At 46.3% G+C, this 26,794-nt stretch overlaps 1 long non-coding RNA gene across 1 annotated transcript in view; it reads left to right on the top strand.

The window, feature by feature from the left end:
• Positions 1-1,041: 1,041 nt before the first annotated feature.
• Positions 1,042-26,794, top strand: part of LOC142769043 (uncharacterized) — a 48,865-nt gene continuing 23,112 nt past the window's right edge. The window contains exon 1 of the long non-coding RNA XR_012885623.1: positions 1,042-1,417. This is a non-coding gene — a long non-coding RNA (uncharacterized LOC142769043). The remainder of the gene's footprint in view (positions 1,418-26,794) is intronic.

Genomic DNA, 26,794 nt, shown 5'->3' on the forward strand with positions numbered 1-26,794 from the left:
CACTCCGTGGATATGCTGCCATTTTTTTACTTTGGGACCTCCTTCTGTATTATATCAACTTTTTACTTGCACTGTATTGTACTGAATAAAGAGCTTTATCTTATCTTAAAAAAAAAACACTTTGCACTAGGGGTGATTTCCTTTTCCAATCCACTTCATGCTTCATTCAATGGTAGTAGAGTTAGTGTGAAGTGTGCTCTGTTTGCTTTACCCGCATAATAATAATAATAATAATAATAATAATAATAATAATAATAATAATAATAATAATAATAATAATAATAATAATAATAATAATAATAATAATAATAATAATAATAATAATAATAATAATAATAATAATAATAATAATAATAATAATAATGTCGTGTTACACGCCCCACAGGATATGATTATGAGAGACGCCGTTGTTGAGGGCTCCGGCAATTCGAACCACCCGATGTTCCTTAACGGGCACTGCCATCACACAGTACACGGGCTTCTACCATTTCGCCTTCATCGATATGCGACTTCCGCGGCCACTGAAACATAAGTTACTCCCTGTTAGTGACAGAGTGCTGCCGCGTACAACATTAGCTGCCTTCTGTGCATGTTCTTATCGAGGACAGCGTATACAGTGTTGTACCGAAATACGAACGAGGGTACTGAAATGTAAGAAGCGTTGAGCCGAAAAAAATTCTTCAGCTTGCTTTGAGAAGATAGAAAGTTGTGAGTGCTACGCGTTATCTGTCTGATAAAGGTAAGACAAGCAGCGTACCCTTCACCGCCGGCGCGTTCCGGTCGAAATGAGCACGCGATTGATCGAACGAAGAAAGCGAGGCCTTTCGCACACCACTAAAGCTAGCCTCTTGCAAGCGAGTAAAAAAAAAAATATGCATGACGGCGAGTGCAGAAGATTGCGCACGTGCACTTCGATATCTCGTCACCAGACGTTCAACGCCAGATGGCGCGGCAATGCAGTTTTCTTTACGGCTTGGTGGCGCTAGCCACCGCCCAATCTAAAGCGTACAGCCATATCCATCCATCCATCCTTTGGTTGCGGTTGCCACTCGTGCGTGCCGACTTATCTTGCCGATGGGTGCACGATCCTCGTTCATTGGCGCCTAGCTTGTCAAAAGTGAACTGACCTGAGGAACGACGACGCTTGGCGTCACGGGCCTGTATGGAGCCCTTTTTACCCGAGTCTTCATTCGTGGTCGCCGCATTGCCAGGAACCGGATTAACCAAGGTGCCGCTACCCTGCCGGGCGATGCTGGATTTATGCCGACGGGCCGACTTTCGGCTGCCTGGGCCGGTAGCACTACCACCTTTGCCCTGCCGGGAAGAGTATGGGGCACAAACATCTACACACACGGCTTGCGATATTCGGTGTCCCGGAGATCATGCACTACAGCACCCCTCAATGCAAAAAGAACCCGTACGTAAGCCATTAATTATCTTATGTGGTATGGTAGTAAGACGGTAAGTTGGGCCAGTTGGTTAGGATCCATCGTGAACTTACTTACAGCGCAACACCAGAAAAGATAAGGACAGGGAAGGAGCAAAAGAGACTTTCTCTTTTTTTTCTTTCTCTTTTGCTACTTCCCGGTCCTTTATTTTTTCTGGTGTTGCGCTGTAAGTAAGTTCACGATGGATCCTAACCATCTGGCCCTACTTACCGTCATACTACAATATAGCTCTAGTACCCAGGGCTCGTTTCTATGTGTTAAACAGTGCCGTCTTTTCTTTCTCTTTTGCTCCTTCCCTGTCCTGTATTTTTTCTGGTGTTGCGCTTTAAGCAAGTTCACGATGGAACTTATGTGGTATAGAACAGCGCTTCTGATCGTTTGCGTGCCATATCTGTGCATTCTGGTTTGCCCTTGAAGAAGCCATATTTCTGTTTGCGCAAATAACTTTTTCTCGACAACCACGGTATATAGTCATATTTCCGATAGGAAGTGAATTTTCGCGCCGGCTGAGTTCCTCATTTCTATAAATCAAGTCTGTTGAAAATGTCGAGAAAACGTTTGTTGCATAATGAAGATGCTTGGACCCATGAAGCTTTCAGCTTGATAAGAATGCCCTATCCTCTGACGTAAATATTTTTTTTAGTTTCATTGCTTGCTAGTGTCATTAGGTTTTCGAAGTAAATTTAAAATTGGGCTAGTCGGAACATACTCACCACAACCAGCGCACAAAACCACAAAACACCGCACAATACAAGCTCTGTCTAAGAACTGAAAGTTGAAAGGATGAAACGTGTCATATATGTGAAAACATGAACACATAAAAATTCTTCCCAACCCCCACAAAGCACCTAATGAGGTATGCTGAATAGACGAAATATCAGCATCTATGAGAGCACTGGAGTCTTAAAATTAAGGTTAAATGTTTAGGTTAACCTTAAACTTAAGAGTTAGGCAGGGCTTGTGTCATGCCCTTTTTTGTGTTTCCCCTTCTTTTATTGAGCTGATGGTCATGATTAGGTACCGTCTCTTGTTTACTTACATCCAACCACACGTAGCGTACGGCTCTTTCGCTTTTCACGCAAAATTCGTCACCTGGGCATGAGTGGCGACAGCCATACTCGCGTTATTTACGGCCTACGTGACGCGGAATGCATGAAATATACGATATACAGAGCGAGACAATGAGTTAAGTTCTGCCTTACCGATTCTTTGCTGGTTGACCCCTTTCCGCGCCCCTTATTCCGAGAGCGGGAGCGCGATTTGCGGGGTCCTGCGGGCTTCTCAGCTGCCTTATCGGACATGATGACACTCGAAAATTACGAAAGAAGAAGGGCACGAATCCAGCAGCTGAATGCAACCGATGGCCTCTGAGAGGATCGTTTGTGTCGTCACTGTCGATGCGCAATACCCACTATGGGGGCTCGACCAAGGCTCGCGCTAAATCAGGAGAATTGACTTGAATGTAAGTGCAACATTCGAGCTTTTTGTGTGTTTTTTGGAAGAAAGAATAATAAGTGCTTTAACATTTTATAAAAAATTTTTACGTCATTTCGTTTAGCAAATAAATTTTCTTCCGAATTGACATATTAAAAATTTAAAAAAATGTGTTCATTAGAATAATGAGGTGAATTGTTTCTTCCCATCCCATTTAACTTACCTTTTTGCACGTGCTCACTTACGAGTATGCATAACACAATAGGCCTATGCCGCCAACAAGGCATATTAGGCCATTCATTCATTCATTCATTCATTCATTCATTCATCCATGGTGCATGGGTTGCGTCGTTTGCGACATTGGTGTATTTTGTAGCAGCTCTATCTTGCTATTGATGATTTAATCGAGAATAATCACGGTTGGTGTGGACCATTTTCCTCAATGTAGCTTTGTTGATGAAGTACACATTCCCTAATGAAACTCCCAAAGTTTGGCCACTGTTTTTTTTTTTAGTACTTGACTCCTTAGGTTATGCCTCGGGCTCCCCGAATTTCATTTATAAAGAATTTAATACTAAGAATAGCATCTGCCTTCTTCGTTCAAAAGTTTTGGTATACTCATGGTGCCAAGACTTCTATAAACACAATGGGGTTGCCACAGTTGGTCACCGCTCGTTTTCATGAGTCGTAAACCTTGTTTCTCCGATGTTCTACACAACGTCACCTCTTAATCTCATCTGCCCACCCAGTTCTCTGGCTGGCCTTCCCACGCTTGATCTCTCTTGGAATAGTCAGTTAATCGCAACAAGTAGGGGTGATTTCTATCACATAGAATGTTCTGCCTAACTGTATTTCCTCTTTTTTCATTTCAAATAACGTGTTCCACCATCCCTTAGTTCCAATGACCCACACTGCACTCTCCTTATCGCCTAAAGCGCCCCTGCAGCACTTCAAGTAGCCATGTAACAAATAAACTAAAGGATCTTATAGCCTGAGAATTCCACAGCGGCAAAATTTTTCAGAATATGTGCAGTACGAACGGAGTTATCTTTGTCGTGCGCCGGAATTGCCTCTCTCGCTTCTCTCGTTCTGATGAAAGTACTGGAAGCTAAGCAGAGGGATATGGCAGGGGGGAAAATGCGTCACGGGGGCCCAATGACTTAGAATTTTTTTTTCTTTTCTTCTCCGAATACGTGGTTTTTCAGTAGGACTACGCGCGGACGCGTGGACATATCGCGCCCTCCAGAGGTGGGTGGCCCCAGTAACGACCAAAGGCGCCTTGCTCAAATCGGCCCTTGGTTGATAGGCCCAGGACGTAGTCACTTTGAGTCGATAGCGTGATTTTTCTGAGAAGCGAAAGCAATTTTCAGCGGACTTTGAGAAGCTATTGTGAATTCCAGGCCACGTGCTGTGCTAAAATATTTGATACGCCCGTTCTCAGGATTCTCTACTACCAATCGCCAGTGTTTCCTGACCATGCTCGAAACTTGTTGCAGGTCCCCTTTAAGGTTTCACCCATAATTTATTTTTTCGCGGATCGCTGCAACGTCCTAAATTGAAAGGATCGCTCACATCAAACTTGTATACGCAAAGTGCTTGTGTTCCTTGACATTGCTCCAGGTGTGGGCTCTTCTGCTGACCAATCATGAGTAACCAACGTTGCCTTTAGGACATTTTAGATTCTTTTAAAGGAAAGGTCTGTGCTGATCTGAGTTTTAGGCTAACAGACAGAGGCCCCATATGCCATTGCACAAGAAAACTGAGTACAGTCAACCCCAACTGGCGGCCAACGAGGGCTATTTTTTATCGCAACTCTAGCTCAGTTGTCGGGCCGTCTCAAAGTGATTTGGATGCGTAAAGGCAGTGCTCCTTCGGGTCGAGTCTCTCGATGACGATGACGCTGAAGAAGAAGCGCGTTCCAAACCAGACATTCTTTTTCTGTTATCGCGGCACAGCACATGCAGGGTACCCACTGCACGTCATAACGATGACGATCGAGCACCCACTATACCATTAATCATTACGCTGATAAGCGAGGTACCCGCTACGCATCTGTAAGACATTCTGTGTACTTCGCCCTGTGACTGAAGGCGATGAAGAATAAACTTCAAATTACATCCCACACAAGGACACTTGGCTCTTCATTCCCCCTGATAAGGCCGCCTTTCGCACGGCACTATTACTGCCATACTCTCCCCCTCCGTCCCGATTTAAAACCTGCGCGACCAGGTCCACAGAAACGTGAGTACGCGTCATCTCAGGTGGTATCCGACGGTGGAGCAAGCCTTTTTTACGGTTTTAGGTGCGTGTTTTGAAGTGTCGCAGACATTGGTAATAATTAACGACGCCAGTATTAGCTTGAACTTGTATAGCGCATTACGGGAAAGAAGAAACGGCCGAGCAGACCGACACAAGAGGACAGAGCGCTAACTTCCAACTGAGCTTTATTGTCAAATTTCATCACATAAGTAGACCGGCGCAAGCATACAAAACCACCCTAACGCAACGACAAGATAACACACAACATCACACCATCACATATCACACATTCATAGGCGGTTACTCTGATTAAGGAAGGCCACTTCATGTTCAGATAAACCCAAAGAAGGGGCGCTAATACACGTGCTGCCAGCTCTTGCTATACAATGCGCTTCTATAATTTCCCGAGTTTATTGCGACGGGTGCTTTTTTATCACTTCACACTGGTCAAACATGGGGGTACATCCACAATCGCGACAGTGAATTCCAATGTGGCCCTGGATTGCTTTGTGAGCATTATAATGGTGCTCTTTTAGCCTTTCATTAAGGCATCGCCCCGTTTGGCCGAAATACCACATACCACATGAGAAAGGAATCGCGTAAACAACCCCCACTACACATGGCACAAACCGAGTTTTGTGCTTAGTTGCGCAACCAGTGGTGTGTGATTTGAGAGGGTTGACAGCTTTGCAAAGCCGCTGTAACTTATCCGGCGCTGAAAACACCACTTTGACGCTGCATTTCTCCCCTATCTTTTTTAGCCGGTGGGAAATGTCATGCACGTAGGGTAAAACTACGGGTCTTTTTCGGTCGTTAGATTCCGGCTGGGCCTCGGAGTTGCATCCTTTCTTTATCTGTTTTAATAGCTTTTCAGCTATAGGCGCCAGTAGGATAGCTGGGTACCCAGCACTCAAAAGCCTTTCAACTTGAGCAGCAAAGCTGCGATGCATGACATGATGACACGATTTCCTAAGAGGATTGATGAGAGAAAGATTTGTGATGCTGCGCTTAACTAACTTGGAATGGGAAGAGTCATAGGGTAAAAGGGGTTTTCCATTTCTAGGTTCAAATAGCCAGCACACATGGTCAGGTGAAAGAATTAAATTCAAATCTAAAAAGCGTAAGCTGTTGTCAACTGGCAACTCATGAGTCAATAAAAGTGGTTTAAAACATTCCCTAAAAGTCATTACAATATCGTCGGTTAGGTGCTGGCAAGCAGCGTCGCTGCAGTCAATGAAAATTAAAAAGTCGTCTACGTAACGACATATTTTGGTGACAAAGTTTTGGTCCAGCATGCTCATCAGCAAGCGGTCATGATAAGCAAGGTATATGTCACTAAGGATTGGGGCGAGGCATGACCCGATGCAGACACCACTATTCTGTATGTATTTACGATCATTAAAAGATACAAACGTCGACTTGATGTAAAAGGACAGAAGCTCTAAGAGGTTACTGTTATGGACACCCGTGAGATTCTGGAAGGCTACACCACCAAATGAGTCAATGGCATTGTCAACACACTGTAACAACTTCTCATGCGGCAAAGAGTAATACAAATCTTTTATATCGACCGAAAAAGCTTTTAAGCCCCTGCCGTTATGTTCCAGAAAGTTGACCAAAATGTCCGAATTCCTAATTAAAAAGGGGTCATCGATGGTAAGCAAATTGAGTTTTTCTTGCAAAAATAATGCCACAGTTTTTTGCCATGTTCGTCTCTCTGTCACAATTACCCGCAGAGGGCAATCGACCTTGTGTGTTTTGGCCGTAAAGAACACATCAAGGCTAAGCTTTTTGCACTTATCCACTGCTTTGGCAAGTTTTTCGAAACCCAAGGTGGCACACAGCTTTTTTGCCTGCGATTTAACTTTGCTGAGAGAAGTGTCATCCTCAGCTCTAAAGACGGAGTGAACAGCTGTGGTCGCTTTCTCAATAAATAAAAGGTTCGGTAAAACGACAAAACCTCCTTCTTTGTCAGAAGGTAACAGAGCAAGTGAATTGTCTTTTAAGTGTCCCACGACTTTCTTAAATGGCAGTTTTTTGGTCGAAGGCACGAAACGCGAAACCACATCAACGCCATCGGCAACACACCTGTCCCTTTCACCCTCAGGAATCTGTCGAGCCACTTGCCTGACGTAGGTGAGCAGATCGTACGGGGGAGAAATGCAGATAGGGGAGAAATGCAGCGCCAAACTGGTGTTTTCAGCGCCGGATAAGTTACAGCGGCTTTGCAAAGCTGTCAACCCTCTCAAATCACACACCACTGGTTGCGCAACTAAGCACAAAACTTGGTTTGTGCCATGTGTAGTGGGGGTTGTTTACGCGATTCCTTTCTCATGTGGTATGTGGTATTTCGGCCAAACGGGGCGATGCCTTAATGAAAGGCTAAAAGAGCACCGTTATAATGCTCACAAAGCAATCCAGGGCCACATTGGAATTCACTGTCGCGATTGTGGATGTACCCCCATGTTTGACCAGTGTGAAGTGATAAAAAAGCACCCGTCGCAATTAACTCGGGAAATTATAGAAGCGCATTGTATAGCAAGAGCTGGCAGCACGTGTATTAGCGCCCCTTCTTTGGGTTTATCTGAACATGAAGTGGCCTTCCTTAATCAGAGTAACCGCCTATGAATGTGTGATATGTGATGGTGTGATGTTGTGTGTTATCTTGTCGTTGCGTTAGGGTGGTTTTGTATGCTTGCGCCGGTCTACTTATTTGATGAAATTTGACAATAAAGCTCAGTTGGAAGTTAGCGCTCTGTCTTCTTGTGTCGGTCTGCTCAACCGTTTCTTCTTTCCCGTAATGCGCTATACAAGTTCAAGTACGACGAACCAACTCTCCCAATCTTCAACACTCGTGGCCAGTATTAGCCTTACAATATCTTTCTTAGAACATTCCCGGTTGAATTTTACATTGACAGACACGAGGTCACAATTCACAGTAAATATGTAACGAAAAAAAATTGCCTCTAGGGCTCCTTTAATTAAACCTTCCTCGAAATACACAAGGTTGTCGATATAATGTAGTAGCCTCTGGCAAACCGCTGATGTTACATACCTCGATTTCAAGCGATAATAATCAACCATTCATTTCTTGGGAATGCTTTCCAAGTGCGCTCGATCCCATTATTACTTTGTTTGGTACTTCAACCTCTTGGTTAGACTCCGGAATCGAACTATATGTATACCACAACCAGTTTCAGTGCCTCGCTACCTGTCGCAAGGCACTGTTCTCTTTCAAGACTAACGCAGAATACTTTAAACTTGTTCACTTGTAATCATATATTTACAAGCTTGACAAGCATGGCTAAATGAAAGGCGAGTTACTACACCTGGATGGAAGCTGAAGCATGTTTAGAATTATGTGATCGACAACAAAAGCGCCTAACTTAATATTCGCTCGCAATCTGTTAGAAAACAAATGAAGTTAGAGCTGACCTTGAGAGGATTTCGAAAGAAAAAGAAGACACGAACAGACGAAAAAGGAAAAAATTCCGCCATATCCACGAAGTGAATGATGATGAGTGGGCGAAGCTCCGGAGGTAAACCTGGTAAACCATGAATCTTCTGTACATTTTGCCCACTCGATTTTATTACATCGCTCCCCCTAGCGTACGTCGCCGCACTAAATCGAACGATTGCCTTCTACCAATGACACGCGCCATATGTGACATCATTCCTATTTTATAAGATCTCGCGTCTTTCATCAACTACAAGTACCGCTTTCTAGTTTTTAACATCTTGCATCTTTTCATCATCAGCTACAAGTACCACCATCTAGTAAACACTACAAGAACTAAACGAGAGGTGGCTACATACAGGAGACGGTACCGCCATCTAGTGAACACTACAAGAACTAAACTAGGGGTGGCTACATACAGGGGACGGTACCGCCATCTAGTGAACACTGCAAGAACTAAACTAGAGGTGGCTACATACAGGCTACAGGGGACGCACAGCCCACGCCCTAAGGAGCTTCGCCCCTAAAAATCTTTTATAAATGGACATGGTACAACGACATACATTTACAAAACCATGACACACGACACTCCACCACGTACTCAACAAGACATGGACGGGAAAGGATAATCGCACTCGAACGCCCTATTGAAGGATTGGGAAGTGAGAGCGACAAACTTGAGCGGCACCCTGTTCTCCTCAAGTTCGCCGCAGTACCCACGCGCCACACGCATGTAGTGCATCGCGATCATCTCCTTGGGGTGATGCAAAGACGATCCTGGCTGGGCAGTCGCGAGGGCCACCTGGGTGGCCCAGCGGGCGCGCGTTAACGTCATCCAATCGCTTTCGTTCACGTTCAGCTTGAGCGTGTTGCGCGAATAGTCCGTCAGGCACTTGGCGTACGCCATGGGCTTGGAGCCGAGGTGCGGAACGCTCTTGCGGAACAGCATGCCGGCCGCCAGCGCGCCCAACGTGCCGGAGTTGATCGGTTTCTCGGTGGCGTCCTTGTAGTAGTAGTCCGGGCTGAAGTACTGGGTCGGCAGGAAACCGCCCTTGCTCTTGGAGTCGCTCCGGAAGTAGGAGGCCTCGAACGCAGTTCTTCCAAGGTGAAGATAGCGCACCAGGTTGGCCAAGAAGTCTCCGTCGTATTTCTCGACGAAGCTGGGGTCATCCAGTCCGGAAGTCTCTGCACAGACATCAGCGTAGCTATATTTACTAGATTACTCTATTTACACGAGTTCATAAGCGGGCTAAATGGATAGATTCATTAAGGCAACATGGCAGCGAAAAGAAACGGGACAATGTGAGCAGCCTGAATTTGCGGGTCAAGTTGGTGGTTCATTACACTGAAAACAGTGCAAGAAGGGAAAAGGGATTGGAAGAGACACCGACAAGCGCTAAAATTACGACTGAAGTTTCTTTTCGAAACAACACAGAGTATAAAGGAAGTGGCAAGTGAACAAACGATTGCAACTACTATTATAAAAAAAAATGTGATATCAGCGTATGTTACTTCCCGTTGTCACGAGCACGGCATGAACAGAGAACTTTTTCCGTCAAGGCAACAGACGGTATGGTCACGAAGTTATTGCTCAGTCTCGCTATGCCTCAATTAATGCGTGAGACAGTTTAGGCAGTCGAAATTGAGAGGTGATCGCTGTGTTACCCTGAAAACACGTTGTATCCAGTGTGCCAACGCTTACGGCTACCTATCCGGCAAGACATCCAGTTTTGCTGTCCCTGATCGGCCCAGGCATCACTAACGCAGAAAGCTTGTTATGGAGCAATACTGCTGTGTTCGAAACACTGCTAAACTACCACGCGTTCATGTTATACACGCTCAACTCGCGAATACTTTGAACTACACGTTGGAAGGGGATACTATTTGCCGTTCCATCGGACTTCGTTGATGGTCGAGTATAATATCTTTTGAAAACACGCAAAATATTTGAGAAATTTTGCTCCAGGTTTTTTTCCTTATCATCCCAGCACAAAGAATGTTAAACCAACCATTGCAGTTCATCCAATTACGGCTGCTAAAGTTCGTTGATGTAGCTCGTGAAAGCAGCCGAACGTACCGAGTACTCCAAGTACCTGGATGCACTGTGGCAGTGGTGGTGTAGTGCAACTGATGGTGACATCGGTCTATTACAAACAACGTCTCTCCTAGAAACACGCGTGCGAGGTCATTTTCTTCCCCATTAGAACGGGAGATTCCCAGTAGTTCAGGGTAGCTACATTCGTTAGGAGCACACGCAACCTGGGAACCAGTTTTGCGACTCACGTCGCAAGCATCTAGTCTATTGACCTCTTAACGCAGAGGAGAATCTCTTCCATTTTGGGCTGCTGCGCGGGAGAGCAAAAGCGGATGTCACAGCCTCAGCAGTGCGTATTGGGGGAAGAGTTAACATCTATCCAGAGAGGACTATGATGGCATCCAGAAAGAATTCAGTGAAATGTTCTAAAGGAGGCCTTGGATGGACTGCTCGGGAAGACTCCGACGTTAAATGACAGCTACTTGGCACCACCTGGAAAGTTTGAATGGCCCACAGTTCACGCATGCTTTACTAACCTGGCCTTACTTAGCAAGGCCTTATATAAAAATTAACCTTACCTAAATTTCATTAGGTAGGTCTTATGAAAATGAACAGGAGGACGCAGACAGCGCATGCCGACCGAGCAACGCGCTGTAAGGTATAGGCCGATCAAGATGATGATAGTTTCTGGTTCACCCTGAACGGCGTGACATCTCGCTTAGAAACATCCAGTGTAATAACAGTTCCACCAACGTATAGACAAAGCCCGGCGTCGTGGCATGAACGAAGACAAATTGGACAGGTGCAAATCACCATGGCGTTCATTCGAGATGTTTTGTGGGCACTTTTATTAAAAGGTCCTGCAACACTTGTAGCATGGTGAGAAAACACTGCCGATCGGTTGTTGAGGCTCTCGAGAGAACGCGAGTAGCTTATGATAGCGCAGCACGTGGCACCAAATTTTCACAATCAGTTCTCAAACTCAGCTAAAAATGACTTTCTCTTCTCTCAACAGAAAACTATTCGATCATTCCAGCGACTATAAGTGGCGCAGTGGTAGATTGAAATGGCGATCTCGTGAGCGTGCAGGTCAGCGTCGCAGAGCGTGAAGAGACGTTCACGACTACTGAGAAACCAAAATGCGTCGCAGATTATCGCCGTGTGACAGCTTGGCAGCACGGGTGCACGGCGTGGCCTGGGTTGCTGGAACGACCGAATAGAAGCTAAAAAATCACTCGTCATAGCCCTTGTGTCAGCAATTTGTTGGTTTCAGCATGGCGCACAATTGGTTCTTACTCGGGTTGCAGTGGAAGGCCACGACATTGTTCACGCGCACGTGGTTGATCGCAGCGACGAGCCGCGTCTTCGAAGAAAATTAAAAGTGCTGAAGGTCACGAGACGCACGTGACGTACTTTCTTTCCCTCTCCCTGCTTAGTCTCCGGTGCTTTCGTCGAAACAATAGAGGATAGAATTCAATGACAGCGTGCGACATATATTTGTAACACCGCTCGTACTGGATGGACTCTAAACATTTTTGCAGGGGTGGATTCGTGAGGCAATGAGCTCCTTTAGTGAATCCTTTGCATGGTACTTGAACAAGTGTCGCAGTGCCCCTTTAAGACGATGCCTCACCAACTCTCCCTATCTTGCGTTGTTTGAAATAACAGTTAGTGGTCACCGCTCGACAGTGGTGGGACGTCATGCTCACAGGCTTTCAACCCGGTATGCTTCGGCAAGTACAGGTTTTCCCATGTCTTCATTTTTCATTTTTTATATCGTAACAATGGGATAGAAAATCGCTGGGACGTCATGCTCACCTGAGATCCCGATAGATGCCGCCATAAGGGCATCCTTACTAATATCGTAGCCGTTGCCGATATGGAGAGCGTTGATACCGGCTAAGCGCGTGGTGCTCCACAAGTTGTTGAAGGTCACGGCTGCCTTTTCAGCACCGAGGAAGGATGCGACCGCCGTGTCGAACGGAACGGGGAAGAGAAACCCCAGGTTGTTCAGACACTTCACCTGTGCCCTGCAAAGTTTGTGATAAACCTTGAATAGGTTCCCCGTTTCAACCAAGATGAAATCTGCAGAAAAAATCAATGCTACGATGCTACGAGTCTCATGTTTTTATTGTGATTTTCTGTTGTATACAAAGACTCGAAACATTCAAGTCGAGCCAACCGCACCCCTTGCCTCTGCCTCCGCACCCAGCAGCTGCAGCAGCGCCTCTATGGTGTCCGACAGGAAACTGCGCACACAGGCATGCCCTCCCCTTTTTACAGGCATACACTTTCCCGGCATACGGGAGAGCGTAAGCCGGTGTCATCGTAGAGCATGCAGCTTTGGCGCCCTCAGCACAAGTAAAGTAAAAACACACGACAGAAGACGGTCAAGATGGCGCTTGTACTGCAAGGTACATGAGAGAAGTGGAGCCGGCACAGTGGCAACCTAGAGGAAGGAAACAACTGAGGAGAGGCCCTGAAGTAATCTGTGTTGAAGCCGTGGTGGAACCGGAAGTCGGCCATACATACTGACTGGGCGAAGTCTCCTCTCTTGTTTACACCCGAATGGGAAGCAGAAGGCGTGACTCTTTCTTCGGTAAGGTTTTGAGCCATGCTCCCGCAAGGGCTGCAGAAGATATTGCCGTTTTCCTTTCCTTCAACCACGCATTCTCTCTCCGGCGCAAAACCCACGTGCACAACACAGCAAGCCCGTCGTGTCGAACCGAAATTGTCGGAATAGAACTCATCAACGCTGCGCCAGCGCCAAACCGTTGGCGAAATCATTTCTTCCGATTATCGAAAGCGAGTAACAGCTGGTCAACGTCGAAGCAAGCCCAAGAAAATGCGCGCTAGATGCACTGACAATGGCGAATGTGGTATCACTGTCTGCACGCCATTAGATCACGCACTGTAAGGCCACATGATCGGCCGTGCGCCGCCTTCTACGGTTGCATTCCGTCTCTCACGCGACCAACACGGCTACCTGTTACCGTGCTCGGGATCTACGTAAAACTCACCAGCGTCGGCATTGTGCAACTGCGGTGGCCTTGAGCATGCTGTAAGTGACACTTGAACGCGGTTGCTCTAATGCCAAGAAAACAATGCTGGGGACGAGTTTATCAAGCGAAACAGAAAAGGTGTTTTCATACGCACGTGCAAGTTGTTACTGTACACATATCGCACACGAAACTACGTATGTGCAGATGCTCCTCATTGATTCTTAAAAGTTTCATCCGTTTTCACTAGCAGCAACAGGACTGTGGACAACCGTCACTGACTAGCAAGGTGTTCGTCGTGGTTACGTTTTGCCAAGGTGCCGAAACGTAATTTCGCGGAATACTTCAAATACTTCATGCGCGTCCTCCGCCACAGGAGTAGCGAAATAGCCCGACCTTGTCCTATAAGACTAATTAATGATGACCTATTAAATATGGTAAAAAGACATAACAAATATTATTGCCGGAAATACATGAACCATATTCAAGAATACACGCACGCGCACTGTAAACACCCCTACATACGTGACGTGTACCAAACAACACCTTGACCGCCGAATAATCGTCTTGCTTAGGATAGCGCAATGTGTACCGGTTCACAGCCGTCAAACTTACACGAATCATCAACGTTTTGTTAACAAACTCTTCATCCCTAATTTTTACACATCTGTGTGCTGTCACGCAAAAAAAGAGACTGTTATTGCGACGTAAATAACTGCAATATTATTTGTCTCAATTTGACGTCACAATGCCACAACTACAGGGTAATGCCATGCCCATCTACGAATCACCTCGCATCATAGGATGCTTAACACTTACTTAGTGTAAGCAACTAAGAAATGTAGCTGGCTAGAGATGGCAGCATCGACAGACTTTCGAAGTCTACTTGCTAGTAAAGAAAAAAAGGCTGCAAAGTACTCAATATGCTAGTTAGTGCGTGCACTTAGAAACCATTTCCTAGCTTTAAAGGGGCCCTGAGACACTTTTCAAATAACCATGGAATGAACTTACTGGAAGAGCTTATTGACTTACAAATTAAATGCCACAAATTTTTTTAATAATCTGACCAGTGCGAGAACAGGTTCCAAAGATTTGTTGCACGCTGCAATTGCATTCTCTCTTCTCTTGTCCCGACGAAAGCGCTGGAAGCTAAGCAAGAAGGTAGGGCAGGGGAAACACACCCAGCGACACACACCCTTGTTAAAATACGTCAGCCGCGTCTCGTGACCTGCGCACTTTTCTTTTTTAGGGGCGAAGCTCCTTATAGCGGCACCCATTCATCTCTCGTAGTTTTAGTAGTAGTCGTAGTGTGTAACCAGTCTTACATTTTGACCTCCACGGAGGTGCCGGCGAGAGATTTTTTCTGTGCGTTGTTGAACAATAAAAAATTCGCAGCGTGCGCGTCAACTGGAAGCCGAATTCTCCTGTCTCTCATTCCGCCTTAGCAGCCATTGGCATATACAATAAGCACTATCTGACAAGAAAGGGTTGCTACGTTATACTAGCTGGGCGTAACTTTCTAGGTTTTAGAAAGGTTTAGCGAGCGTTGGGCCGCAGTGCCATTATACAGTGAATTAGTACATACCACGAACTCGAGCGCAAGCCCTAAGAAACTGCGTGTGGCACCTCTCGTTTAGTCCTTGGAATGTCTGCTGGATGGCGGTGCATATGCGGAATATATGATGAAAAAATTCGAGATGGTGGTACTTGGAGTGTTGAATAGATAGACCAGCGGACACACAGACCGATGCATTGACGGACTCACGGATGGCTGCACCGACGGATAGACGCATGGACGAACGCAGGGACGGATGCACAGATGGTCGTGCGAACGCACGAACACACGAACGCACGAACGGACGAATGGACGCACGGGCGGTCACACAGACGGACGCAAGGACGTACGGAAGCAAGAACGAATGGACGGACGGATGCTTCGTTCCACTCTCCATCATTCACTCCGTGGATATGCTGCCTTTTTTTTCCTTCGAACGCGGCTTTTTCAGTGTTACTGCGCGCGCACGCGCAATCAAGTCGCCCCCTGCCGCGACGATCTTTGCTGTGACCGAGCGCGCCGTGATCTAATCAGCCAATGCTGATTGGTTGGCTTGATACGAGTGATTTCTGAGCATCTTCTGTCATTTTTTGAGAGAAGAGAAAGAAATTTTTTAGCTGACTTTGATAATTTATTGAGAATTTGAGGCCGCGTGCTACGCTATAATATTTGGCTCGCGCGTTGTCGGGAGCCGCTATAGTACTGATCGGCAGCGTTTTCTGACCATGCTCAAAAAGTGTTGCAGGCCCTTTGAGGTATGTACGCTACAAGGGCGTGACGTAAAGCTAACACTTGTTTTTTAATTGAGCCAATTCACCGATTTGACATATGCGCATACCTACCCCTTAATCAGCCATGTGAAAAGGGCTACGTTTCGGTGCATGACTACCCCCCCCCCCCCCATTTACTGTCCTTGCACGAAAAGCCCTCCATCTACCACGCAACAAGGGCTGCATGAGCTACGGAGAGCAGCCTCAACGGCACTCTATCGTATATCTTTACGTGACAAGTATAAAGTTTCCTTTACTGCTCACGATGCAGAACATATCTTGCCAACAAATCATGTGTCACAATCAGAAATAAACAATGCCAATGTCGCGCTACAAGTTATTGACAGTCATGAAGAATAATTGTTTTGCGCTGCAAGTTTCTTGACCTTACTGCTCCCCCCATTTTCCACCCGTCCTCCATGGTGAATTTTTTCTCCCTTGAGGCACATTGCGTGGCTCAATACTTACGACGTTGATTCGAACCAACAGCAAACATTATTGTTAACTCTGAAGTTTTAATAAATTGCTCACGTGAACATCTTCGCCGAATGGCGTTGGCCTTCCTCAAAGCGTTCCACTGCCATGTACGGAGCCACTGGGGCCAGCAGCATGTACAGCCGGGCCACTTCCAGTTTCGCTGTCCTAAGCTCGGTCATGACTTGTCCGGCACCCTTGGAGTTGGGCGACAAGAGCTTCAGGTCCTCCGTGTTATTCGAGAAGCCGGCGTGCGAACCGGCCAGCGCCTTCAGCCAGGTGGATCTGCTGACGCTTTCAAACAGACTTGAGTTAGCGTCTACGGCAGGCGTTCTTTTAGGCACAGAAGGGACGCTCTTGAGCAACTTGTCCAGGTGGATGAAGTCGTCCAATAGCTTCTTGACGCTGTCAGAGTCCGTCATCTGCAAAAATATCACACAAAATGCGTGTGTGAGCCGGCTGTCTCTGAACCGAAAACAGCGTAGTGCTTTGTAGCGCGGGCGGTTCACCACTTTATAGAGATCTCGAATTCCAATTTCGGCCTTTGAACAATTTACCATCTCAATGTTGTTTATGCTCTAAGAAACCTTATGAAAGCAACCGGCGATAAAGCCAACGGACGTATAGGAAACGCTCACAGGTACCATTAACTAATCTCCATGAGATAGGACCAACACCTCCATAGGACTATAGGTGGTAACACCATGACATCGTTAGAGGGGATTGGCGATGGGCAGCGCTTATACAAATATACACTACATCGCTTCGCTATTGGAGGCTGAAGCCAATTGTTGGCGATTAAAACAAGTTGACTGCAGCTTCTTGTGGCATAAATGGCCTAGGTTTCTGCATTAGAAGATAAAGCCAGCCTGACGTTTTGATGACGCGAGATGCAAGTGCAATCTGGCTCTGAATTGTGGGCTGGCCTGGAGTGGCGTCATGGGTTTACGCAGTGGGCTTGGTGTTTTTCTGATTTTATTTTTACTTATTTAGCTAGTCTTGCGTGTGTTTTACAATACCGATGGTGCTGCTTGACTGCAACAGGCATTTACTGCCTTGCTCCAGTACCTTCAAAAATGCGCGTGCCTGTACACCCACCCGCTCGCCCGCACACGCATATATATATATATATATATATATATATATATATATATATATATATATATATATATATAGTGGGAGTAATAATTCAATGGGCCAGTTAGTCTTCGTGAAGGTATGGGATATGGCACAACGGGAGCGTTGTCAACAACGATAAATATATTTATTTCCCAACAGTTTCGGGAGGGGTCCTCCCTTCTTCAGGGGATGAGTTATACTAACATGAATTTCCAAAATTCCTTGCTGCAGCGTCCCTCTCGCCTTGAAACATGTTTGCGAGAGTGAGAGGGAACTAAAGAAACGAAAACAAAAAACAAAAAAAAACAAAAAAGGGGGAGAGAAAAAAGACGAAAAAGAAAAAGAAAGAAAAGAAAGAAAGTAAAAAAGAGGAAGAACCACTGTCAACACTGAGAACGAAACCAACTGTCCGTGTACGTCCACATACGGTTCTTATCACGTGCTGTTCAGTTCTCGACGTGTGTCGGGCCACCCAAGATTGCCGCCGCGGTGCCGGGAGGGTCCGTGACGGCGTGCGTAAAGAAAGGGTTTCCCCGTAATGGGTCGGTTGGCGTGCGGCGTGCGTAAAGGAAGGGTTTCCCCTTAATGGGTCGGTCGGCTCTTTACCTTTAATCTTCGTCCGTTTCCCTTCAATGGTCATCAAGTGGTAGGCGAACGTAAACACATTGTATGTGCATGTGGAAAAAAGAAAAAAGGTAGAAAAAAGGATGAGAAAAAAAGAAAAACAAAAAACAAGAAAGGACAGTGTACACGTACGAGTCAGTAAAAAAAAGCATGGTCTCCAGCTATCAATCTTTGTCACCAATTTCCTCCTGGCTTACTTCTCGGAGGCAGTTGAGTTTTCCGGGCTCCTCGTTGATGCCGGCTACTAATGTTCGAAATTTGAAAATAAAATATGCCTCACGCTGTTCGTGCTCGCGTCTGTTTGAGCAACCGGACTGCAAAAGAGTTACGCTGATATTTTCAAAACTGTGGTTTGGCAGGCGCAGATGTCTAGGTAAAGGTAGCTTCGGCAGTGAAGTGGCGTGGTACCGGTGATTATTGAACCGCAGCCGAAATGGCGTGTCTGTTTGGCCGATATATTCTTGTCCCCAGATGTTGCAATGTAGCATGTATATTACGTTACTGGAGTCACAATTAAGGCTTTCAGTTATGCCGAATTTGAAATCCGAGAAGTCCGCTTTGGATTCACGTGTTGTGACCATCTGTGGGCATACCTTGCATCGAGCTTTTCCGCAGTGATGGCACCCTGATTGAAATTTGGGGGTAGTTGTTTTTGCTCTGACAAGAATTTCCTTCAGATTTTTTTCCCGGTGGTACACCACGTGAGGTGGCTTCGCGAAAATAGAAGTTAGTCGTTTGCTTCGCCTGAGTATGTTGAAATGACGGGAAAGTATGTTGTTGATTCGTGGCGCTGATGAGGAGTAAGTTAGTACAAGGTTCGTTTGGGAAGTCGTTTTAGATACTCTGTTTGGTCCCTTAATTATATCATTCCTGTTCACGTTGCGAGCACGTGGTATGGCATCGTCAATAATGTCTTCCGGATAATTTTGTTTCAATAAGGAATGCTTTAGGTGTTCCGCGTGTCTGTCAAATTCCCGCATATCGGTGCATATTCTTCCGTACCGGTAGGCCTGAGAATATGGAATACCCGTTTTGCAATGCTTTGGGTGGCTGCTGTTGAAATGTAGGTACATTTGACGGTCTGTAGGCTTTTTGTAAAGGTTTGTTGCCAAGCGATCATTTTTGACCGTAACAGTGACGTTCAAAAAGTTAATGCTTGTTTTGGAAATTTTGTGCGTGAATTTTATTGATGGGTGGCACTTGTTAAAATCCTCTATGAAGCGGAAAAGACTTCCCTCATCATGGTTCCATATCATAAAAGTATAGTCTAAGTATCTTCTGCAGTAGAAAGGTTTCAAGGTGCGCCCCTCAATGAATGGGATTTCAAGTGAAGCCATAAAGGTGCTCGCGAAGTTTGGGGCCATTTTCGTGCCCATTGCAGTGCCACTGACCTGAAGGAAATGCTTGTCATTGAACTCAAAGTGGTTATAATTTGTGTACAAGTTCATGCAGTGTTAACAGTACCTCGCCACTTACACTAGTTGATGAGTCAGATTTTACATATTCAGAAACCATAGACGCTATTCCGTCATGGAGGGGTATGTTGGTGTACAGTGAGCAGACGTCCATGGTCACCAGAAAACTGCCGCCTGGGATGTCGAGACTTGAAGTTTCGCAGATGAAGTGGTTTGTGTCCTTTAGGTAATAGAGAAAATTGGGGGGGATGTTTTTTATTAAGAAATCGATGAATTCTGATATATTTTTTGTTGATGTGCTGTTACTGGATACTATCGGACGTCCCAGATTACCTGCCTTGTGTATTTAGGGGAGCAAATAGAATCGACCGGGAACAGAATGGGCCGGTAACATTGCTTTTAACATTTTGCCAGTAATTTTCTCGTCCCGGCGGAGATTTCCTCAATCTGTCAAACACAATACTCACACCCGCTCAGCCTCAACTTTTGTCGAGAGGCTTAAACTTTTGTCCATCATCCGGTAGATTTAATGAATTTGAACTGTATCAAGACCTCGATAACTTTGCGCGTAATCTCCACCTCCGTGAATACTTTCATGATCGCAAGGACTGTACGGACGAGAATAGAGTGATTGGTGGTGACAGATCATGGTGTCCGGGTGAGCAGAGGGACAAACACCTCGATATGTATATACCATCAGTTCAAAAAGATATCATCATACGTATGAAAAAAATTGGCCATTTCGAAACAACATATCAAAGTCAGAACGAAGAGCACTCGATGAACTACGAAAAAACACTGGAATTACTATCAAACCGGCTGATAAAGAGGGCTGCATAATAATTCTAAACACGTCGGACTACTTAAAGGAAGGGGAACGACAGCTATCAGACACAAAATTCTATAAAGAACTTCCAACGGACTCGACTCCCGAATTTGAAAGGGAGATAAAAGTAACCGTAAACAATCTAACTACTCCGTGCGGCTAACTACTCCGTGACCGAGAAAAAGTGTTTAGCTATTATTTGGGCCCTTGGAACATTTCGCCCCTACCTATATGGTCACGCATTCGACGTCGTCACTGACCACCACGCCCTTTGTTGGCTATCCACACTTAAAGACCCTTTCGGACGACTTGCTCGCTGGGCGCTCAAACTTCAGGAATACGACATCAACGTTATTTACAGATCCAGTCGTAAGCACACGGATGCCGACGCCCTTTCTCGCTCACCCATATCGGATGAATGTGTTTGCCTCTCTTTCCTCGAGCCTGCACTTGCGTCATCCACCTTGCGCAACATGACGGTGGAACAACGAAAGGATCCCTGGATCAGTGGCCTCATAAGCATTCTTTCTGATCTTCTCACTCCGTCGCCATCTCTCGCTCTCCGCCGCCAGGCTAGCAATTTTTGCCTAAGGGATGATCTTCTTTATCAACGCAACTACCTTTCTGACGGTCACAAGTGTCGCCTTGTGATACCCCACCATCTTCGAGCTGCTATCTGCGAAGCTTTTCACGCAGACCCACAGTGCGCCCGCGCAGGCCTCTTCAAGACATACGCTAGGCTTCGACTAAGATTTTATTGGCGTGGCATGTATAACTACGTGCGGAAATTCATTCGCTAGTGCGCTTAGTGCCAAAGACAAAAGTTATCTCCCGGGCAAGTCTACCCGTCGCAACCTCCTCCTTGTCCTAGTCGACCTTTTGATCGTGTCGGCATCGACATTTACGGACCACTACCATCAACACTAGCTGGTAATCGCTGGATTATTGTTGCGATAGACCATCTGACACGCTATGCCGAAACAGCCGCGCTGTCAACTGCCACAGCCCGTGACGTTGGAACGTTTCTGTTGCAACGTTTCATTTTGCGTCATGGTGCCCCTCGCGAGCTCTTAAGTGACAGAAGCCGGGCCTTCCTTTCTGACGCCTTGAAGGCATTATTCAACGAATGCCGAATCGTGCACCGCACAAGTACAGCGTACCATCCCCAAACGAATGGCATGACGGAGCACTTCAACCGTACTCTTGGCAATATGCTGTTGATGTACGTCGTCTCTGATCATTCAAATTGGGACCAAGTTCTCCCGTTCGTCACCTACGCGTACAATATTGCCGTACAAGCTACTACTGGGTTTTCGCCATACTTTCTTCTGTACGAACGAGAACCTTCAAATACAGTAGATATTATTCTCCCATATAAACCTTATGAGTCCGGAAGTACACTGTCCGAAGCTGCTCTACATGCTGAAGAATGCCACCAGCTTGCCCGCTCTTTTTCTACCGAGGACCAGTGGCAGCAGCAATCCCGCCTGACTGGGGACCGTTCAGCTCCAAGCTTTCCACCTGGTTCATTGGTATGGCTTCGGGCACCTGCTACTTCACCTGGCCGCTCCGCAAAACTTCTTCCTAAATACATCGGACCATACCGCAGTTGTAGAGCAAACGTCACTCGTCAACTATATCGTGGAGCCCATCATCCCATCCACAGACCGACGCTACCACGGCCGCGACACTGTCCACGTACTTCGCCTCAAGCCATATTATGACAAATTAGGCGTTTCTTCTCCCAAATCCGCCAGGATGGCGCCTGTTTTTGCGGAGGGCGATTGTAGTGAAAAAGAGGGGCCGCAGCGGCATTTCTCGGCGCCTCAGGGGCATCGCCATCAGCATAAGTTCGTGCTTGCTGCGCTTGGCCAGACACTGCTGACTGCTTCGCTTTCTGCGTTCTGCTCTGCAAATAAACCCCGTTACAATATATATATTCAGGCACAACTACGAAAACTGCTGAATGCATACATACCACTATTTGTTTTGTTTTCTCACCTCTAGCTGGCCTTCCAGATGCCAATAAATTATTTACGGTATCATAAGCATTTCGAGATTGTCAGCTTTTTGCGAGAAGGAGTCGCTAAAATTGTGCACTCCCCCCTCGACATATAATACTTCTTCGTTTATGACAACACCAAATGCATTATACCGTGTGCTCGAATGAAAATGACACACCCATCGTAATGATCATCATCATTGGAAGGTGTGATGACCAGAGCAAGCGACGTAGTGAAACATGCATTCATTTACTTATTAGTTTGCATGTAGTATGCAGAAGGCGAATTGGTGATGCATATAGGGAAGGCTTACGTATAGGCGTGTGAGATTGGGTTAACAAAATTAAATAAGCAGCCCTCTGAGGACATGCATGCCGTCCATATACATGCAGCGGCACAGTGGCTAACAAACGGCGCAAGGAGTTATTGACATTACTTGGTTTCACCCGCTCGCTGGTAGGTGCCGCCTGTGTTTCATGTCTAGGCTAATATTACTCTTAAATCATCGATGTTACCTACACGTTTCTTAGCTTCATTGTATATTATTTTTAGGGTATGTCTAAAGAAGATTAGCTGAGAACTAATGCCCCTTCTTTGGGGCTAGGGGCTTCCGGTAAATTTTATAAGAGTTCGCTCATGCGCATGCGCAAACATGAGCACACCCGTGCTATTGTCACTAGATACCGGCGCTACAGTTTGAAACCATTTCCAAAATACTAGCTGAAAAATTAAGTAGACCAATGGTGTTGCCAGAGTAAGCCAATGTGTCGTATAACTAGACTAGCATGCAGTTATGCCGCAAAACTGGCACACAGAGAGCGTACCCGTGAAAAAACAACCTGCTCGTAACGTAACCATCAACCGAAGCGCTGAAACTTCCGCAACGGCAGCAACAGTAACGTAAATTTTGAGGGCCGCTTGATACATATTGATTCTAGTGGCGAAGGTACTCGGCTGCTGACCCGCAGGTCGCGGGTTCAAATCCCGGCTGCGGCGGCTGCATTTCCGATGGAGGCGGAAATGTCGTAGGCCCGTGTGCTCAGATTTGGGTGCACGTTAAAGAACCCCAGGTGGTCAAAATTTCCGGAGTCCTCCACTACGGTGTCTCTCATAATCATATGGTGGTTTTGGGACGTTAAACCCCACAAATCAATCAATCAATTGATACATATTGATGCATAGTGGTATGGGTGGAGGGACTTTAGTCAGGCAGAGGTAATCTGGCTTTAGTCCCTTCAACCTAGGCAATCATTGTTTTTGTCTGAATGAACAGTGAATGGAATGAAAAAAAAAAAGAAGTAGAGCTGGTTTCATCAGAATATAACACACGGCGCCAGTGCTAACTCCTTAAATGACGTCAAATGTCGGCTATTGGCCGTTAGTAGTGTTTGATGTTAAATGATGTTATGCTGTTATGGTCCCTGTTGGCGTTCTGCCCCGCCGCGTTGGTCTAGTGGCTAATGTACTCGGCTGATGACCCGCAGGTCACGGGATCGAACCCCGGCTGCGGTGGCTGCATTTACGATGTAAGCGGTAATGTTGTAGGCCCACGTGCTCAGATTTCGGCACACGTTAAAGAGCCCCAGATGGTCGAAATTTTCGGAACCCTCCACTACTGTGTCTCTCATAATCATATGGTGGTTTTGGGACGTTAAAGGTGTGGTGCTACCTAATTTCGAGGCCATCCGAAGCCTGTTGTGGGTTTTCTTCTGTATGCTAGGACTGTCCGTACGAAGGGTCGGACAAAACAACCGCATAGAATATAGTTTATTTCACTTTTAAAAGTGTTGCTGAATGCCCACTCTTACGATCTAGACCCATTGCTGGCACAGCAACAATGACGTTTCATAATAGGAGAAGCAATGACAGTTGTCGTGAGGTCACACGAGATCACGAGTGACGAGTGTGTTGGCGTCTCTTGAAGAAGAACTGCGCGTCCGTCAAGGACACTGGGTGCTTTCGAAGAGAAACTCGACGTGTCGTTGTCCGTCAGAGACGTCGCACACGTCCACCAGCGGGGCTGCCCCGTGTTCCTTCAGCGTATCGCAGTGCCTATAAAAGGCTGGCGCATCTAGCGTCAGGCGGCTTTCTCGTTCACGTTCTCTGCATAAATTGTAGATATAAACGCTTTGTTTCCTTCTTGCTGCCTTTTGCCTTGCCTCTGCCTTGAGGCTGCTGAAGCTGGCCATGGCAACAGTCAGCGCGTTTGTTTTGCTGGCCCTTGTGTGGCACGTGCGTGTGAGAGCAGACGAAACTCGGCACAATGTGCGTCACAGCTTTGTGTGGTCACGTGGCCATGCCACCTATGCATCGACGTCACTGCCCGACTCGGTGCCACGAAACGCACGAGCTGCGTGCTAGTGCGCATGCGCACCACACACTTGCGCTGGGCTCCTCTTCCTTACCTCGAACAGCTTGCGCAAATGATCAGCGACGCAGCACAATCAGAGCCATTAGTGCTAGCTACGCCCAACATTTTAGGGGCGAGGCTTCCTAGGCCGTGCGTCGTTCTCTCCTCTGTAGTAATAGTAGCAGTAGCAGCAGTAGTAGTAGAAGTAGTAGTAGTATTAGTAGTAGTGGTAGTAGTAGTAGTAGTAAGTAGCCACCTTTAGTTTATGAGTTGTTCAATAGATGGCATTCAGTGTATGTGTCCTTGGGGAAAATATATCTACATGGCTTTAGTAGTTTTTCACAGTATATCCATGAAGTGAATGATGGCGAGTAGGGCGAGGCCTCCATTTATCTGTCCGTGCTTCCACCCATCCGTCCACCCATGCGTCCGCGCTTCTGTCCATCCGTCCATAAGTCCATTCATCCGTCTGTGTACTCATTCATCCGCCCGTTTGGACGCACGAACCGATGGACACACGGAGAGATGGACACAGGTACATGTGGACAAACGAACGCTTCGCCCCAGTCATCATCATTCACTCAATAGACATTTCGTGATTTCTTCAATCAAGTTACTATGAAGACACGGTAGCCATCGACTGCTGGGCGCAGCGTGAATCTGCTCCAGAATTCTCATATAGTTGTATTCATTCGAAGCAGCTATCCCGTTTGTCACCCCCAACCTAACCATAAGGTAGTCGCTTGGTGGAACACAATCAAAATTCAAACCTTGATGGCGACTGCTTGGCTTAGCAGGTACTTCACGAAGCTGTCGTCTCCGCCAGCGAAGCAAGAGATGCACGGGCCGACTTCAATGACGGCCGTCAGAGTGTCTCGCCTGACGACATTCAGCACGGACGGCACGCCGGTATCGACGATCAAGCGCACGAAGTTGTAGAACATGGCCTGGAAGTCTCGTGCGAGCGACCAGGTGGCCGTGTCTATTTTCGCGACAGTCACGAGTTTCTCAAGGGTGGAGGCCCTGTAAGGCAATGGTTGTTTTAGGGGCTAGTTGGCTCGTTGCAACACACGTAATGGTGCTCAAAAACGGAAGGACTGAAGACCTAGACATTGCATAAGGAGCGCATTTGGTGGTCTTTATATGTCGTTATCCGTTTTTGTCTTGCATGCTGTTGCGCCTGTCGCAATGAGAGAGCGCTAGAGCACGACGGGAAGCCTTACAGGCGTGTGTTTACAATTCTCACCAATTGATATATACTATAGATCACACACATATGCCTGATTAGAACATTTTGATGAGCTAGCTAGGGCGCCTTAATAAACGTCTGTAAACTGCACGAAATTAAGAAAATGACAGCGCGACAGACGACACACAAAAAACAAAGAGCGATAATTGCCGAGATAATTTACGCTAGGTGTTAGAAATTACAGGCCCACGATGAGCACAACGGCTCCTGAGCGCCGAACACAAAAACTGACGAAAACGAAAACAACCTTACTTTGCGGTGGCTTGTTTGGGACTTTCAAGATCTTCGTATTTAAAAGCCATACGAGATATAAATCACATGACCGCTTACAATCTCTTCAGTGTACCTTCTTTCAGTGCTGTCTTTCCTAACTTAGTGCATTTTACAACCATTTGCGCATATAACATTTGAGTCTCACAGATCCCTCTAGTGGATTAGCTAGCCCAAAAACCTTATTTTGGTTCGCTGTGGTTGCACAGTCATGGTACTCAGTTGCTGACCCAATTGTTCTGTTCGATCCCGAAAGGCAGTCTAATTTCTATGAAGGTGGATTGCTGGAGGCCGTGTATGGAGCAATGCAAATGTACTTTCCTTATCATGAAACGGTAGAAACTTGTAGTGTTCAACTACGCCGTGCCTGATAATTACATCGTGGATTCGGAAAGTATATCGGTATTTAACGGACATTGGCATTGGAACTCTACTGCACGAATGTGCGGAATGCTCCTGTATTTTGTTTCCCAAGTTCTCCCACGTCAGTGCTAACTTTGCTCCCAG

This window comes from Rhipicephalus microplus, chromosome 8, assembly GCF_043290135.1.
Source record: "Rhipicephalus microplus isolate Deutch F79 chromosome 8, USDA_Rmic, whole genome shotgun sequence".
In the NCBI taxonomy this organism is placed as follows: domain Eukaryota; kingdom Metazoa; phylum Arthropoda; class Arachnida; order Ixodida; family Ixodidae; genus Rhipicephalus; species Rhipicephalus microplus.